The 18436-nt window shown below is 39.8% G+C and overlaps 1 protein-coding gene across 1 annotated transcript in view; it reads right to left on the bottom strand.

Moving 5' to 3' along the window:
- LOC126416626 (sodium-dependent noradrenaline transporter-like) overlaps positions 1-18436 on the bottom strand; it is a 387224-nt gene that overhangs the window by 200661 nt on the left and 168127 nt on the right. The gene's annotated exons all lie outside the window — the stretch shown is intronic.

The following is an 18436-nucleotide window of genomic DNA, read 5'->3' as shown; positions in this document are numbered from 1 at the left end:
CGGAAGGCGTTCGATACAGTTCCGCACTGTCGCCTGATAAACAAAGTAAGAGCCTACGGAATATCAGACCAGCTGTGTGGCTGGATTGAAGAGTTTTTAGCAAACAGAACACAGCATGTTGTTATCAATGGAGAGACGTCTACAGACGTTAAAGTAACCTCTGGCGTGCCACAGGGGAGTGTTATGGGACCATTGCTTTTCACAATATATATAAATGACCTAGTAGATAGTGTCGGAAGTTCCATGCGGCTTTTCGCGGATGATGCTGTAGTATACAGAGAAGTTGCTGCATTAGAAAATTGTAGCGAAATACAGGAAGATCTGCAGCAGATAGGCACTTGGTGCAGGGAGTGGCAACTGACCCTTAACATAGACAAATGTAATGTATTGCGAATACATAGAAAGAAGGATCCTTTATTGTATGATTATATGATAGCGGGACAAACACTGGTAGCAGTTACTTCTGTAAAATATCTGGGAGTGTGCGTACGGAACGATTTGAAGTGGAATGATCATATAAAATTAATTGTTGGTAAGGCGGGTACCAGGTTGAGATTCATTGGGAGAGTGCTTAGAAAATGTAGTCCATCAACAAAGGAGGTGGCTTACAAAACACTCGTTCGACCTATACTTGAGTATTGCTCATCAGTGTGGGATCCGTACCAGGTCGGGTTGACGGAGGAGATAGAGAAGATCCAAAGAAGAGCGGCGCGTTTTGTCACCGGGTTATTTGGTAACCGTGATAGCGTTACGGAGATGTTTAATAAACTCAAGTGGCAGACTCTGCAAGAGAGGCGCTCTGCATCGCGGTGTAGCTTGCTCGCCAGGTTTCGAGAGGGTGCGTTTCTGGATGAGGTATCGAATATATTGCTTCCCCCTACTTATACCTCCCGAGGAGATCACGAATGTAAAATTAGAGAGATTAGAGCGCGCATGGAGGCTTTCAGACAGTCGTTCTTCCCGCGAACCATACGCGACTGGAACAGGAAAGGGAGGTAATGACAGTGGCACGTAAAGTGCCCTCCGCCACACACCGTTGGGTGGCTTGCGGAGTATCAATGTAGATGTAGATGTAGATGTAGCCTTTAAATCGGCCGCGGTCCGTTAGTATACGTCGGACCCGCGTGTCGCCACTATCAGTGATTGCAGACTGAGCGCCGCCACACGGCAGGTCTAGTGTAGAGAGACTCCCTAGCAATCGCCCCAGTTGAACAGTCGACTTTGCTAGCGATGGTTCACTGTCTACATACGTTCTCATTTGCAGAGACGACAGTTTAGCATAGCCTTCAGCTACGTCATTTCCTACGACCTATTAAGGCGCCATATTCAGTTACTATAAGAACTATCTTCAAGAATGTATTCTGAACAGATATTGTAAATCATGTACCGTCAAGAGCGACGTTCATCATTAATGGGTTAAAGTTAAGTACCAAACTAATTCCGTCCGCTTTCTGAATTCTCATTCCTTGTCATGTTCCAGACCTCACGTCAGTGTAGTTCTTCCCTCCTCACGCTAGCCTGCTTGAGCTAAAACGCGTGCATTTCGGCCTCCACTCGTAACACGGTGTTCGCTCTTCTGCTAACACAAAACAAAGCGTGCCAGACTTCTATGTCTGGATGATGATCTTGGGACGTAATCTTCACTTTCGACCTATTAATGATTGTGGACTTGCTTTTGGATGGTTAGTAGGCAGTGTTTCATGGATTGTTAGGTGTAGGCCTTGGGAATGGGATGCATGGGTAATTTCTCGTGTAATTTTTAAGTTTTTTGCCGCCCTGGATTAGCCGAGCGGTCTAAGGCGCTGTAGTCATGGACTGTGCGGCTAGTCCCGGCAGAGGTTCGAGTCCTCCCTCGGGCATGGGTGTGTGTGTTTGTCATTAGGATAATTTAGGTTAAGTAGTGTGTAAGCTTAGGGACTGATGACCTTGGCAGTTCAGTTCCAAAAGATTTCACACACATTTGAACATTTTTTAAAGTTTTTTTCAGTGGTTAATGGGGCAGTGCCATAGACTACAACAGAAGGTAAGATTGCTGAGGTGCTGTTAAAAGGTTGAAATAAATGGACGGCAAACAGGGCACTGGCGTCAGTATGTCGGAATAGGTATGTGGGAGATTCGAGCCATTGGTTATGCCAGGAGTTAAAGTTAATTATGGAACTGGTGGTATCGTTGGGATGAACGGACGGCAAGGAGATCACTGACAGCATAATGGAGGAGGTACACATGATTGAGAGGAACTATCGGATGCACCACGAGATAAAACTGTCGAGGTTCAGCTGGGGAAGACGTTGAGATAAATGGAGGGTGTAATGGACAGCAAGGAGAGCGGTGAGGTTAACATAGTGAAAGAGGTACAGTGAAGATGTGTTTTTGCATTTCACCAGGCAAAAATCGTATATGATGTAAACGAAAAGTACTGTTTGTAAAGCGTAACATGCAGCGTGCTAGCACGGAGACGGAAGGTGAGCCAGGCTCAGACAGAATCCGCACGGCGGATTAACAGCCGTCGCTGGTACACCAATGCGTGGTTTTTAGGCAGTTTCCCACATTCGTTTAGGGAAACACTGGGCTGCTTCCCACTTTCCACTTCAGAAAATACGATACACAGACAATTAGAATACGCTCACATACAGAACCAAATTGCTGTAATGCAGAGAGAGGTGGCGCTCCCCTCCCCTTAGGTAACTGACGACTGTGGGGAGAGGAAAGGCAATTGGCGCCAAAGTTAAAAATTTGCTGAAACTTGAATGCAGCGGACCCTACAACTAGACAGGGTAAATGCTGACAAAAAGAAGAACAAGATATACAACTGCAGCGTCTCCAAACAAAAGAACAGGATATGAGGCTATGAATCCCAGTGCGATAGTTTATTTACACTCTTTCATGATTTTTTTTCTTGTGAGAAACGTTTCACGGCAAAATGAAATCTGAAAAAAAACCAAATAACAGTCAAATGCGAGTAAAAGATCTGTGCATCGAACATTACGTGTATGAAGTATTTATCCCTGGAAAGGGTATTGTGTAATATTCTTCTTCTCTTTTTGCTATAAAAACGTGGAACCAGAAGCCGCCATCTCTCTCCTAGGGTTTGTTTCGTGTCGAATGCAGTCGCTGTATCTGACGAAGTGAGATTAAGCTATGAAATTGTATAATTAAAGGTTAATATATGTATCGGATATTAATTCAGTTATCATTTATAGAAACCTAGCATCCTCCATGTGATGATTTTAATTATTTCAGCATTTCTAGCATTTTCTAACTGCAGTTAACAGACCATCGCTGGTGGACGACAATATTCCCCCATTACGCGGCAATTTCAAATTTATTCAAATATTGCTTTCCGGATTTTTCAGTAAGAGCAGGAAACTATCTAAAATTATTTCACTTAAGGGTATGTATCAGAGCGTCAAGATATTTTTCAGGTTTCTCAGTCTTTACAGTTTTCCCTATCCAAGTTACGAACAGTAGCTTTGGCCTGCACTACTGATACTAATTTAAATAATATATGAGTAACTAGAGATAGAGAGGTCCGGACTGTATGGAGGGTGGCCGAAGACCTCCCATTCGAATTTCTGCAGGAGTGATGCGACTGTGTTGGCCGTGTGAGGCTTCGCCCTGTCGTGGAGCAGAATGACCCCACGGGTGAGATTGCCTGATCGTTTTGATCTGATCGGTTGGTGAAGGGTGGTCAACGTTTGCGAGTAACGCTGGTCATTCACAGTTGTCCCGTGCTTCAGGAAGTGAATCAGAAGGGGGCCATCTTGGTCCCCTTAAAAAGGTTCTGAGGGGCAAACGATTCACCTCGGACGACGTCCAGCTGTACGTTCGGAACTGATTAACATCACAGTCCCAGGAATTTTCTGAGACAGCCATTCACCTCCTTGTGCCACAGTGGGACAAGTGTCTCAACAGCCAGGGTCAATACTTCTAACATACAGGTACTGGTTTCTGTAATTATGCCTCCGGCTCGTTTCTTTTTGAACGCCCCTTGTATGTTCGGCCTGCGTAAATGGTAGAAATGATTTTAAGTAACTTTTTACAGATAATATTCAGAATAATATTCGCTTTTGCAGTTCCTATTTCGCTCACGTCCTATGGAAGCCAGACCACAAAAGAAAATTATTTTTCGCAAATATTAGGCAGGCTTGTAGTCAGGTTATTACTAAGCAGAGGCGTACGGCGAGAGAAAACAAAAGAGATGCGCACTTTGAATTTGTGTAAAATCAAGTATGTTAAATTAGAGGTGATCGCTTTCATAATACAAGCTGAGTGTGCACATCTCTGTACTAGTTTTTTGTAGAGTTGTAGAAGTATCATAGGCTACCGTTGACTATTGTAGTTTTCCTAGTAGCCTTGGTTAGTCGAGATCGTACTTGCGTCACCTGTACGTCAGCTGTGTCGCATATCTATCGGGCTTTACGTCATATCGATCGCTTTGTTTACGCCTGCGATCAGTGTCTTAGGAAATTACGCGTATCAGCCTCGATAGCTGTGAGTCCGTTCGGGTACTTTCTTCCTTCGGGGACCGGATGTTGTGTTGTGTTAACGTTCGTACCGTCATAATTGGCATTCCATTATTGATATAGCTGTAGGGTAACTTCCTGAAAAAAAAATTAGATTCGCCTAAAAATCGGAAGGTGTGAACCGACCAGAAACTGTGCGGGGGATATATAAAAGACCGCATACGCTACGGAACATTTTATTTCTATGTAGTTATCTCCTGTCTTAAAAAATAAACAGTATTTATAGCAAAGTTGAAACTGTCAATGATTAACTCAGGTTTCATCCGAAAATTGTTTATTTGTAACGTGAAACAGAAGGATTCTGTAGTAAAACTTTAAGAAAAAGCGATACAGATTTATCACATGGCGCTAGAAAATGCAGTTTCTGCAAAAAAAAAAAAAAAAAGATAAAAAGAACCACAAAACAAAAATATATCAAACGTCGCTGCAACACTTCGTCTAGTGTATATAAAATGTGTTTCTGTTATTCGTAAACAACTTTCGCATTTATCACTAACAACAGGAAACTCTTGCCTTTGATCATGATGAAGAGCGCTCTATTGAGTACAAAGTAAGAACAATAATTACCTACATTTTGTTATTTTTGTGGATGTACAGTTTTGTACTTGCATCAAGGTTAATTGCTTTCGTTACATAGAAGCGCTGAAGTTACGCGATCAACTAATTTATGCCACTTATAAAGTGCAATTTATATTCTGTAAAGATTTAAAATACAAGATGGACTAATAATGAATGATGTACGGTTCTAATTATGCGCAAAAAAAGAAAGTCGTCAGTTCCCAGTTCCTCACTTACACATTTATTTATGTTTCTTTCCCGACCAATGCTGCCAGTGCCACCGTTAATCCTACTACATACTACGTCGTTTATGTGCTGTACCAAAATTACCGAACCGTAGTTTTGGTAGAGCGCAACCTTAGTTCTTTCTATTGTCCAAATAATTATTGCCTTAGGAGCTCCGCCACTTCTGCCATTCATCAGTGTGCATGAACACGTCTGCGGTAAAATTTCTCGTGCCTTGTCTCCGCTACCACTATGCCACCAGCGTCTTGCCATTCCACGCACTCGACACAATCCGTACCTATCCCAACATCACGCCGTCACGCAGTACTCACAGCAGAAACTCAGGTCCAGCTCCGGAATATCTTTATATTTTGTAATTTGCTTCACACCTGTACGGTACGGCGGCTTATTCAGATTACAACCTCTGCCTTTATTTCTGTACTGTGGGTGGCTACCACATATGAGTGAGAACATCATACGAAGTATTTTTTCCGAGCAAAACCAGGGAAACTTCACAGATTTTCAATTGAAGACCCGAAGGGAACATAATCTGGTAGTCTCTTGCATCGTAGTTCATGAGAACTGACCATCGTCTTCCACACAAAGCCAGTCCAAGCCACTCAGTTCAATCTACACAGCCATTCATTGGAATATTACTTACTGCCTATTGATTTGTAGAATTTATCTGCTCCAGTATCAGGTAATTGTTTTTATTCGTATCTTAAGGTTTTTCATGGATTTTTGAAAAATTACTATCATTTTTCCTCGTCGCTCAGAGTCTGTGACGCACTCACTTCTTACTAAACAACCACTATTTTTTTGTGATGGACGACAGTTCACCATTGCATCACGTTAAATGCAACTTTTCTACAGAGAGTTTTAAAATTACCATGTTTTGATATAAACTATATCTCCTGAAGCGTTTTCGATGTGTTTAAGAGTAACGTCCTCTCTCAACTTCGTGCCTCCGGCAATGATAAGAAGTTTAATGTCTAACAATGGCTGTTCTTTTTTCACACGAACTTTTGCCGCACATATTGGCTTCTGTAGCAACGAGAAATCAATTGACATTGAGAAACAGTGATATAGGAAAGAATGCAATAAATACCTTGTCAAGAAACTTGAAGAAAACCCTACTTACTCGGTTTTCGATATCGTTTGTTTGTCTGTATTATTGAATCAAAGAGCCAGGATCCCGCGGAATCAACGAGAAGACAAGCTATCTAACGACATTACTGCAGGAAAAAAGCAAAAGAAATCTTATGATTTTCGAAGTGACTGCTACTGTTAGCTATGAGATTCAGTATAAAGACAATGAGCAACAAATGAAGCGGAGACCATCGGCTTGCTACTACATAGGTGCTCTATAACGAATTTGACACCGAGCTTGTCAAATCCCTGACAGTCGACTACTTGTCTTCTCAAGCTCGCCTCGTAAAACTTTGTCCAAACGTGAGAACAATAAACGCAATTCGTTGATAGATAAACGCGATTCGTTGATAGATTCATCGAGCGTTTTGTAGGAGAAAGACTAACTCTGTGTGTGAACAAAGTACAGTAGCTGAGACAACACTATGTAGTCTTCTTCACCCTGTAGCTTCTGACAGGTATCTTGAGGTTGCACTGAAAAGACTTCAGTAAAACTCAAGGTTGCGGAATGACTAAAAATCTATTGTTTCTGTCGCTACTTTCTGAAAGTACTACATACGCCACCAATAATGTTGTTCGATAGATTCATGGAGCGTTTTGTAAAGAAAGACTAACTCTGTGTGTGAACAAAGTACAGTAGCTGAGACAACACTATGTAGTCCTCACTCTGTAGCTTCTGACAGGTATCTTGAAGTTGCGCTGAAAAGACTTCAGTAACACTCAAGGTTGCGGAATGACTCAGAAACTATTGTTTCTGTCGCTACTTTATGAAAGTACTACATACGCCACCAATAATGTTGTTTGGGTATCACTCTCAATTGAGGTACAATTTATTGTTGCCTTTTTACATCAATAGGTACGTGTACCTTGCATCACAGTCGAGGTGAAGAAATAACCACACTCTGTGATCATTTTCATACTAACACGGACTATTGAGTGTCTTCTGGGAGACGGATATCTCTGACATATCTCTTCGCCAGTAGTGACGCGTTTATGATAACATTTCGAGAATGAATGTGACGCCATCAGTGGTATTTTTACGCGTCTCGAACAATTGTAATAAGAGGTAATCAGATAAGATTGTATACTCTCAAAAACAACGAATAGCAATGTATAATGTTACGATTTCATTAAGAAAAAGGTAACGGAAGATGACAGCTCAACCGAACTAGAAGCAGGAATATATTCATAAAGAATTATTTTTCGTCGGAGAGTAGTGGCAATTACATAACACATCATCCGAAGTACTAGAAGAGAAACAGAATTTACAACAAAGCAAATGAAACTGGGTTGGTACCGGAGAATGAGTAGCATTCCACTACATTTTCCTATCTCGGGCCAGTCTCTATCTAATACAACCAACACCTTTCTGCTCGATCTAATTTTCGCGCATTCAAGAATTTTCCACTCTCTTATTTCTTGAAGCGTCATCTACACCATTTCTGGACGTCGTAAAAATGTTCTACTAATCCGTCCCTTGGGGTGAGAACCTCATACACACGTACTCCACAACTATTTACAGTATCTCACACATTATCTGCCCATTGAACATAAAACGTCTCTCTATGGTATCACCCTTTAGAGATTTTCAGTTTTCTTTCCTATCTTCTTAGGATTCAATCGCATTACATACAATGACGTATTACAAATGAACACTCTTCAGAGTTCATTACATAGTTTCAATTCAGTGTTTGACAGTCGGAGAGCTGCTATGTTTAATAAAGCTTATTCACCTGCCGCCTTCTTGTTTTGGTTTTGTAATTTTGTTTCTCAAGTAGGAGAATTCTTAGATTACTTTGTGTTTCTTCTTCTTCGACTACTATTACTGCTGCTAGGACTGTGTTAGCATAATGAAACGACAAGCGTACCGAGGACTTTACAGCAGACTCTATTCAAGAATTTAACAGTTAATCATCCTACAAAATTCCGTAATCTATTTGTTGTATCTGTTCCTGTTCGCTAATTATTTTTCTTCTTCCTTACTGTCTCAATAATTCATAATAATCAAAGTCAAATACATAAAAATTTTCCTCTTGATTTCTCACTTCGCGCCACTTTTAATCATATCTCGCTATCACCCAGTTGATTCTCTATGATTTTTTTTGACACACACTGCTTTATTTAAATCTTCTCTGTTCCATTGATTGATATTTTACGGGTGGGGTCTTTAAGTGTGTGTGTGTGTGTGGGGGGGGGGGGGGGGGGAATCATATGCTTCAATAATTACGGTTTCTCGTTTTCTGTACATTGTTTGTACACCTACAACGTCAAAAAAGTCCCAGCTGTTTTTATATTACTCATCTGTTTTGATCCTAGCTTCTTCCTATCAGGCACGAATCACTACATCGTTGCACGAACTGGATTTGTGAGGAAAAATTCTATTTTTGTTCATCAACAGAATTTTCTGATAAGCCTGTCATTTACTACGTCTAGAAGAAAATTTAGATGACATGTAAATGCTTCGTTTCATAAAATATTACGAAGGTAGATATTCCGTTTCGCTTTGCGTAATTAATAGTAAACATTCGAAAATGAAACTGAGAAAGAATACTTCATAGATGATGCATTCTGGTACATTTCCTAGCAATGTAATTCCAGTATTGTAACCATCTGATAATACCGTTTAGTCTCTTATTGCTTGAAACCAGTTCGTTACACTAGCGACGTTTTTAAATAATGGGCACTGAACTCTGGTGGATGCGTGTCAGTTGCTTTCATCAATTACAAATGAGCCACGTTTCATGAAGAAAAGACACCGATTCTCAATGGCTTGGCTGCCAAGTGAGGTTGGCTACAGTTTAATGTCTTGTCGAACAGGGGCTATTGGAGAGAGTGCTCCATGTCGCCTGGACAAGAATAGGAGCATGATATGGGCGTGGCTGCAGTGAAGGAACCGTCCTCACATTTGCATTTAGTGATCTAGGGAAACCGGTCGGTAGGGCTTTGGGCGTCTTGCCTCCTTTGAAGGTGATTCCCGATTCTCAACCGCTGAACCACCTTGCTCTCGCTCCGTGCTATGGTTAGTTAGGACTGATTAAAAAAAATTATATGGTGCTGAAGATGACGTTAGTACATTGGAGGCTTCACGAAACGCGAAGGTTTTCGGTCAAGAAGTTAAAGTACGCTTGTAATGTGTTTGTGTATTTGTTTAATCAAAGCAAAGGGGAGAGAATTTCGACATTTCACAAAACGTAAAATAGTTTATTATTTTAATGCATTCGAGGTTATGCCTTTGTGCTACTGAATAAATGCAGTTAATGTTTATCAATATGCGCTTCACCACACTTTACTGAAGCATCTTCAGTGGTAGTGTGTGTTATTATTTCACTGTACAAAATGTCTTTGTTTTGTGATGATGAAGCTGTTCATCTGACTCTAGCAATATAAACACTTTTTATTATAGTACAACATAAACACATATTACTTATGTTGTGTTGAGTTGAAAAATCTCTGACAAAATACAAGCTGCATGTATCGAGCTGCACACAGACATAACCTCAAAATCAGTCATGTACTATTACCAGCAACAGGGAATTGGCAGGTCAACAGCATTATAGTCGTGTAATTGGTTGGTTTCCTACAGTCTTCATGAGATTTGTGTATTAACCATATATATGTAAGAGTTAGAAACAAATTACTGCATATATGATGTGAAAATGAAAGCGCTTTTGTTTCCAGTAACATTTTTTGCTAGGTCTAGACACTGATTTTCATGTAAAGTGAAAATGGAGTTCTCTACATCTCGATTGTAGCTCTGCATTTATAAGCTGTTCAGCAGACAACTGATATTGCTTCGATTATTGTTGAGCATCGGATACAAACTGAATCTGTGTTTGTTTTAGGAGTACTGGTCGTAAAATTTGGACTATCGATATAAATCAACTGCAGCATTCAAGTCTAGAAATATATACTTGATTTGATCAGATATCTTAACTGAGTCGCCATACTGTTTTTCTCTTCTTCATTTTAATGACGCCTTGCTACCCACCTTGTGCATTTTTTTGGAGTTTTGTGCATCCCAATTTTAATCTGAGCGGAAAGGTTAAAATAAATATATAAAACAAAAAACAATTTTTGGGTGATACTCGAACTTATGCTACTACCGTGGTTATTTTGAGCAGTAGCTTGTAATAAGTTAGTTATGTATTATTATATGATAAAAGGAGAAAATATTTTAATGTCTCCATTATTTTTTGCGTTTATGTGAACTCCAGACTTTGCTATGCGTTAGGTATTTCAGCTGTACATGTTAAGATTAATCTAATATCATATAGCTATCTTTCATTAATTAGATGTGGGTTAAATCGATAGACAATAACATAAACACACTATTTGTACAATAGAATTCACTTTCTAACGCTATGTACGGAACTCCCTGTTAGCGGTGTATAGTAGATTCCAAAAAACAGTAGATGACGTTATCAATCTAATCTTTACTATTTTGAGGGGAAGCACAGCTTCCGTGATTCATCTAATACAGTTACATTTGTCTTGAAAAATTTTACTCCTCGTGGAACGTTGCAATGTTCGTGCGCCAGTGCATCGTTCCTGCGAAACAGTCCACAATTTATAGTGCGGCTGATAATCCAACACCAGTCGAAGCTGTACTTTCTTGATTTATGAAAGAGAATTTTGGCTAAGTCATTAGATCTCTACACAGATTGATCTAAATCACAGGAGAAAAATTAGGTGTGCATACTACAAGATGCTATGTACCAGGAAGTATCCCCATATGTTCATCCCCAACGTTGCATTTTGTACCACGAATAAGGTAGAAGCTGCCACAGTGAAGACACTTTTGTAGGCAAACTAAAAGTATGTGAGCGAAATACATCACACCCAGCTCACAAAACGTGTTTTCATCACATCACAGACGAATGTGAAACACCACCACAGACAGACATGTAAACAGTATTGGTCAAGAGACTGGGTAAAGTTTTAGGAGACAGAAAAAGAATGAACTTACTACAAATTAAATGTGACCATAACCTACTGCTTAATGAGAAAACTAAAAACTTTTGCAATCATGCAGCCGTAAGGGGTTAAAATTTTTCCAAGATACTGATTTCATCACTAATATAAACAAATGAGGCTGTACAAAAGGACAAAACGATTGGGTAATAAGTATTCAATTTTACAGTCGCTTTCAACGCCATAGTAAACCTCCTCTATGCTATCACAGTTTTAGATCGGATAACATCATTATAAAATCTATTGTCAGGATGTAATTACAGCACTTTTCCGACGCTTTTCAGTAGGCCTAAATTATTCTGCAGTTGTGACAGTAACTGGTTAGGAGATATAATGAAAATTGTTATATTTTTATTTCGAGAACCATCTTCACACAGAAATATTATTTGCTGATATCAAGAAGTTGAAGATACCGTTCCCCATAGATACAAATTTCTTTTTAAGCAGAATCTAGATACTATGATGAACTTACTCTCATCTACTGATAGATCTATAACGAAAGGTCAATAAATACTCTCATTTTATAAACTCATTTTAATTCTTTGGCCTACTGTAAGAAATGATATTTTATTATACTAGTAAAAATTTATTTTTGTACACTTCTTAAGTTTATTTTAGATTGTAATTTTTGCATTCAGGACTTTTGTTGCTCACATGATGTCCCTGCCTAATTCAGAATTCTTATTATTGTTGACAGAGAACTGCATGTGATATACTATTAAAATTTAAGTTATGAAGTTGTTTCTTAATATGTTTTGAACACCCCATCCCCACCCTCCTCCCCCTCCATGAACCATGGACCCTGCCGTCGGTGGGAGACTTGCGTGCCTCAGTTTTACAGATAGCCGTACTGACAGCAGTTTCAACCACAACTGAGTGGTATCTGTTGAACGTGCGTTCCTGAAGAGCGGCAGCAGCCTTTTCAGTAGTTACACGGGTAACAGCCTGCATGATTGACTGATCTGGCTTTTTAACATCAATCAAAATGGGTTTGCCGTGCTGGTACTGCAAACGGCTGAAAACAAGTGGAAACTAAAACAGTAATTTTCCCCGAGGACATGCAGCTCTACTGTATGGTTAAATGATGATGGCAGCCTCTTGGGTAAAATATTCGGAGGTAAAGTAATCCCCCTTTTGGATCTTCGGGCTGGAATTACTCAGGAGAAATCGTCGTCTGGAGAAGTAAATGGCGTTCTACGGATCGGAGCGTGGAATGTTAGAGCCCTTAATTGGGGAGGTATGCTAGAAAATTTAAAAAGGGAAGTGGATAAATTGAAGTCAGATACAGTAGGAATTAGTGAAGTTCTGTGACAGAAGGAACAGGACATATGGTCATGCGAATGCAGCGTTATAAATACAAAACCAAGTAGGGTTAATGCAGGAGTGAGCTTATAACAAATAAGAAAACAGGAATGATGGTAAGCTACTATAGGCATCACAGTGAACGCATTATCGTAGCCAAGACAGACGAGAAGCTCACGCCTATCACAGTAGTGCAAGTTTATATGCCAACTAGCTCCGAAAATGATGAAGAGATTGAATAAGTGTGTCATGAAATAAAAGAAATCATTCATGTAGGTAGGGGGAAATGATTGAAGAAGTGTTTCATGAGATAAAAGAAATCATTCAGATAGTTAAGGGAGGCGAAAGTTTAATTGTGATGTGGGACTGAAATTTGATATCAGCAAAAGGAAGAGAAAGAAAAAAATAGTAGGTGCATATGGAGTGGCGGAAAGGAATGAAAGGAAGCCGCCTTGTAGAATTTTGCACAGAGCATAAATTAATCTTAGCTAACATTTGGTTTAAGAATCCTGAAAGAAGGTTGTATACGTGGAAATGAACTGGAGTCACCAGAAGGTTTCAGATTGATTATATGATATTTTGGAAGCAGATTTTAAATTTTAAGACTCTTTTAGGGGCTGAAGTGGGCTCTGACATGTAGATTAAAACTGAAGAAACTGCTAAGAGGTAGGAAATTAAAGAGATGATACCCAAATAAGTTAAGAGAACCAGAGGGTGCTGAGAGTTTCAGAAGGACTAGAACAAGGGAGAGGAATACAGTATAAGACGAATGGATAGCTTTATGAGAAGAAATGGTGAAGCAGCAGAGGATCAAATAGGTAAAAAAATAAGGCCTAATAGAAGTCCTTGGATAATATGGGAGGTATTGAATTTAACTGATGTAAATAGAAAATGTAATAATGCACCAAATGAAGCAGGCGAAAGGGAATACAAACGTGTAAAAAACGAGGTGAGCAGGAAGCGTTAAATGGAACAGCACGATTGTATAGGGGACAAAGGTAAGGATTTAGAAGCATATTTCGTTAAGATAAATACTGTCTGAAGGAAAATTAAAGAGGCCTTTGGAGAAAAGAGAAACAGGAGTGTATAAAAAGCTCAGACGGAAAACCAGCCTTAAGCAAAGAAGGGAGTGCTGAAAGGTGGAAGAAATAAATATACTAGGAAGAGGAACTTCCTTACAGAAGAATGGAAAACCTGGTAGACACCGACCTCGAGGACGATCAGTTTGGAGTCCGGAGAAATTTAGAAACATGCGAGGCAATACTGACCTTACGACTTACCTTAGAAGTTCGATTAAGGAAATGAAAACCTACGTTTATAGCGTTTGTTGAATTTGAGAAAGCTTTTGAGAATGTTGACTTCCACCTCTTTGAAACCTTGAAGGTAACAGGGGTAAAATAAGGGGCGTGAAAGGCTGTCTACAACATTTTCAGAAACCAAACGGCAGTTTTAAGAGTCGAGGTGCAGGAAAGGCAAGCAGTGGTTGAGAAGGGAGTGAGACAGGGTTGTCGCTTATCACCGATGTTATTCAATTTGTACACTGAGCAAGCAGTAAAGGGCAGCAAATAAAAATTTGAAGTAGGAATTAAAGTTCAGGGAGAAGTAAAATAAAACCTTTGAGGTTCGCTGATGACATTGTAATCCTGACAGAGACAGTAAAGGATTTGGCAGACCAGCTGAACGGGATGGACAGTGTCTTGAAAGGAGGACATAAGATGAACATCAACAAAAGCAAAACAAGGATAACGGCATGTGGTCGAATTAAATCAGTTGATGCTGAGGAAGTCAGATTGGGAAACGAGGTATCTTCCAATGTCTCTTGGAAAATGCCTTTCCAACAATGATGTCAGAAATACTCCTTTGTGATACTGACAAGGAGATAGAGTCAATAATTAAATCACAGAAATACTAAGGACTCTCATGGATACGATGGAGTACCCAGCAGACTATTGAAGTACTGTGCTGCACATATTAGCCCTGTACTTAGTCATATTTGTAATTATTCCTTTGAGAATGGTCAGTTTCCTGAACGATTAAAGTAATCACTAGTAAAGCCGCTTTATAAAAAGTGAAATACGAATAATATAGACAATTTCAGACCTATTTCTATGCTATTAGTGTTTCCTAAAGTTGCTGAAAAGCTGTGTAGGGAAGGATAAGTGATCATTTTCTTTCACATAATTTGCTATCAAATGTACAGTTCGGATTTAGAAGTGGTTTAACAACTGAAAATGGTATATTATCTTTTCTCTGTGAGGTACTGGATGGATTAAACACAAGGTTTCGAACGATAGGCATCTTTTTTTATTTAACTAAGGCGTTTGATTGTGTTGATCATAAAATATTACTACATAAGTTGGACCATTATGCAATATGGGGAGCAGCCCACAATTGGTTCATCTTTTACTTTAAAAACGACACCAAAAGGTCATTATCAATACTGTTGAGAATGGCTATGATGTGGGATGTGAATGGGGCACAGTCAAACGTAGGGTGTCCCAGAGATCAGTGCTGGGGCCACTCCTGTTCCTTATTTATATAAATGATAGGCCCTCTAGTATTACACGTGTTTCTAAAATAATTCTATTTGCTGATGACACTAGTTTTGTAGTAAAGGATGTTGCGTGCAACGTTGGCACTGTTTCATGTAGTGCAGTTCATGACATAAGTTCATGGCTTGTAGAAAATAAACAAATTCTAAATCACAGTAAGACTCAGTTTTTACAGTTTATAACGCACAGTTCAACAAAATCCTACTTTTAATTTAATGTGATTAGTGAAACTGAGCAGTTCAAATTTCTAGATGTTCAGGTAGATAGTAAACTGTCGTGGAAAGCCCACATTCAGGATCTTTTACTATTCGAGTGGTATCTGAAGTAAGTGATAGTTCGACACGAAATGTAGTCTGCTTTGCAATTTTCGTTCGCTTATGGCGTATGGTATTATATTTTGGGGTAACTATTCCCATTCTCAATGAATATTTTTGGCTCAGAAACCGGCGGTTCGGGCAATAAATGGTGCAAGTTTGCGAACCTCTTGTCGACCCCTGCTCATTCGTCTGGGTATTCTGACACTGGCCTCTCAATATATGTATTCTTTACTACGGTTTCTTGTTAACAATATCAGCTCATTCCCGAGAATTAGCAGCTTTCACTCAGTTAATACTAGCAGAAACCCAATCTACATTTGGATCGCACTTCCTAGACTCGTGTGCAGAAAGGTATACAATATATTGCTGCATCGATTTTCAATAAGCTACCACTAGAATTCAAAAACCTTAACAGTAACCCACGGGCTTTCAATTCGAAAATGAAGAGTTTGCTCATGGGTGACTCCTATTCTGTCGAGGAGTCCCTTGAAAAATTAAGCTGATTAGTGCGTTATATTGTTGATCGCGTTTACAAAAGTATGGCATGTCTTTTTTGGGTTCATAAACATTTTATTTTATCTGTTATTAATTGTATGTTGTAATTTCATGTACTGACGAAGTCCATGACCTTGAAGATTTGCTCCTCAGTTTGGTTATACGGACCTAGACGTGTAAAATAAAGTAAAATAAAATTAAATAAAATTAAAAATAGAAGATGAGGTTTGTTATTTGGGTAATAAAATAACTGATGGCCGAAGTAAAGAGGGTATAGAATGTAGACTGGCAATGGCAAGAAAAGCGTTCCTGAAGATGAGAAATTTGTTAATATCGAATATAGACTGAAGTGTTATAAAGTCTTTCTAGAAAACATTTGTATGGAGTGTAACCATGTATAGAAGTGAAACGTGGACGATAAACAATTTAGACAAGAAGAGAGTAGAAGCTTTTGAAACGTGTTGCTACAGTGGAATCACGTAACTGGTGAGGAGATACTGAATAGAATTGGGAAGAAGAGGAATTTGTGGCCCAACTTGACGATAAGAAGGGATCGGTTGATAGGACAGGTGCTGAGGCATCAAGGAATCACCAATTTATTATTGGAGGGAAGTCTGGGGGGTAAAAATCGTAGAGGAAGACCAAGAGATGAATATACTAAGCAGATTCAAAAAGATATAGGTTGCAGTAATTATTCGGAGATGTAGAGGCTTACACAGGATTGAGTAGCATGGAGAGCTGCATCAAACCTGTCTTCTGCCTTAAGGCCACAACGACAGCAGCAGCGACAACAACAATGATAACAAAAAGAACATGTTTTGGACCTGGTCAGTAATTCATTAGTGTAGTAGGAATGCCTAAATAGCAGGTTGATAAAAGTAGAGTAAATAACTCTTAAAAACTCTGCATTTAATTGAAAAACGAAAGAACTGAAGAACATGGGATCAAGAGGATTCCATAAGCATCTAAACAGGCTTAGTTCGATGAAAGATACTGTAAGACGTCGTGGTCTCCTGAACTGCTTACATATTCCGCCCTCACAATCATATTCCGCACATTAGGACGCTTCATTCGAACCCAAACTCGATAAGATAAAGTCAATGTTGCATGAATTCATGTAAACGATATGCAATTAACAAGTAAGCGCACCATGGTTGAAATACTCGAGGCTGGCGTACATACACACATTCCAGACACGACGGTCACAGAAGCTTTTAGTTCGGGAAGGAAACAGCACAACGCGACGCCGGTCCCTTCACAGGACGACCCAGCCTATGTCGGCCGGTGACCGCCCGTGTAGCGGACAGCATGGGCCCGAATGAAAGGGGGGAACAACCCCGTGTTCGACTTAAAAGCAAATTCCGCTACATTGTGTGGGAGCGGCCAGCCTACGCATTCTTTACACATAGCACGCAGTTTCAGAGATTTTCACAGGGAGACAGCAAACGCCAAACGCCAATGCTACAGGTTTCCGGATTGGTCGCCTTAAACGAAACGTCATTCTCCCGTTTTAGAAGAGCAATGCTGATTGGCAGACGATATTTTTGACGCCTTGAGCTGAAGGAATAATGGAAGAGACCGAAAGATATACCCCTTAACCGGTGTACCACGCCAATAGTTAGACTAGGGGCGAATAGGAATCCTTGACTTCATCAAGGCATAGGGAGAGTTTGATTGGCGAAGGTCAATCCAGATAGAACGAGAGTTATCTTATTTGTCAGCAGCGAGCGGCGCAGACAGCAGTCATCGCAGCTTACGGTATTGTGCGCTACAGCTATTGCAAGCCCCATATTTCCTCCACAACAGTACACTTCACTGCATTTCACACGTGACAGCCTCGACCATACCTAGCAACATTCTAAAGGATAATTATTCAAGTTGAGTAGGCGCGCCTCTCAGCCATTCTGCCAAGTCAACAACCATCTTAAACTTTGTATAGAAATTTCATTAGCGAATCCTATCCTTGAGAGGTAACTTCACATTCCGAAAAGAACCAGGATATAACTTGTTCAATTCATAACTAAAAGAGTCATTTTGATTTCTCAGAATTTTTCCAAAATAAATAATAACTTTCGTTAGTTTCATGTTTTTCTTACACTAACTAGCACTACTCCAGTACCCAAATATTCCACTAGGTACGTAAGAAATGTTGTGAATTTTTGTGTTATTTCCTTACAGCGGACGACTCCAGAAGATATTTACTGCTGGAAGTTTTTCGGGCATTTCTCTTTAGAACGTTAGGAGCGTTTGTCTGACTTCTGTAGTAGTGTGGGGGTGGAAACTGCATCTTGCAGGAGCCACCGGGTAAAGGGTATATCTCAGATTAATCCGTTGCGCAGAATAA

This window comes from Schistocerca serialis, chromosome 8 (genome assembly GCF_023864345.2).
Source record: "Schistocerca serialis cubense isolate TAMUIC-IGC-003099 chromosome 8, iqSchSeri2.2, whole genome shotgun sequence".
Classification (NCBI taxonomy): Eukaryota; Metazoa; Arthropoda; class Insecta; order Orthoptera; family Acrididae; genus Schistocerca; species Schistocerca serialis.
Note: the sequence above shows the minus strand (reverse complement) of the source record. Positions and strands in the feature narration are given on the sequence as shown.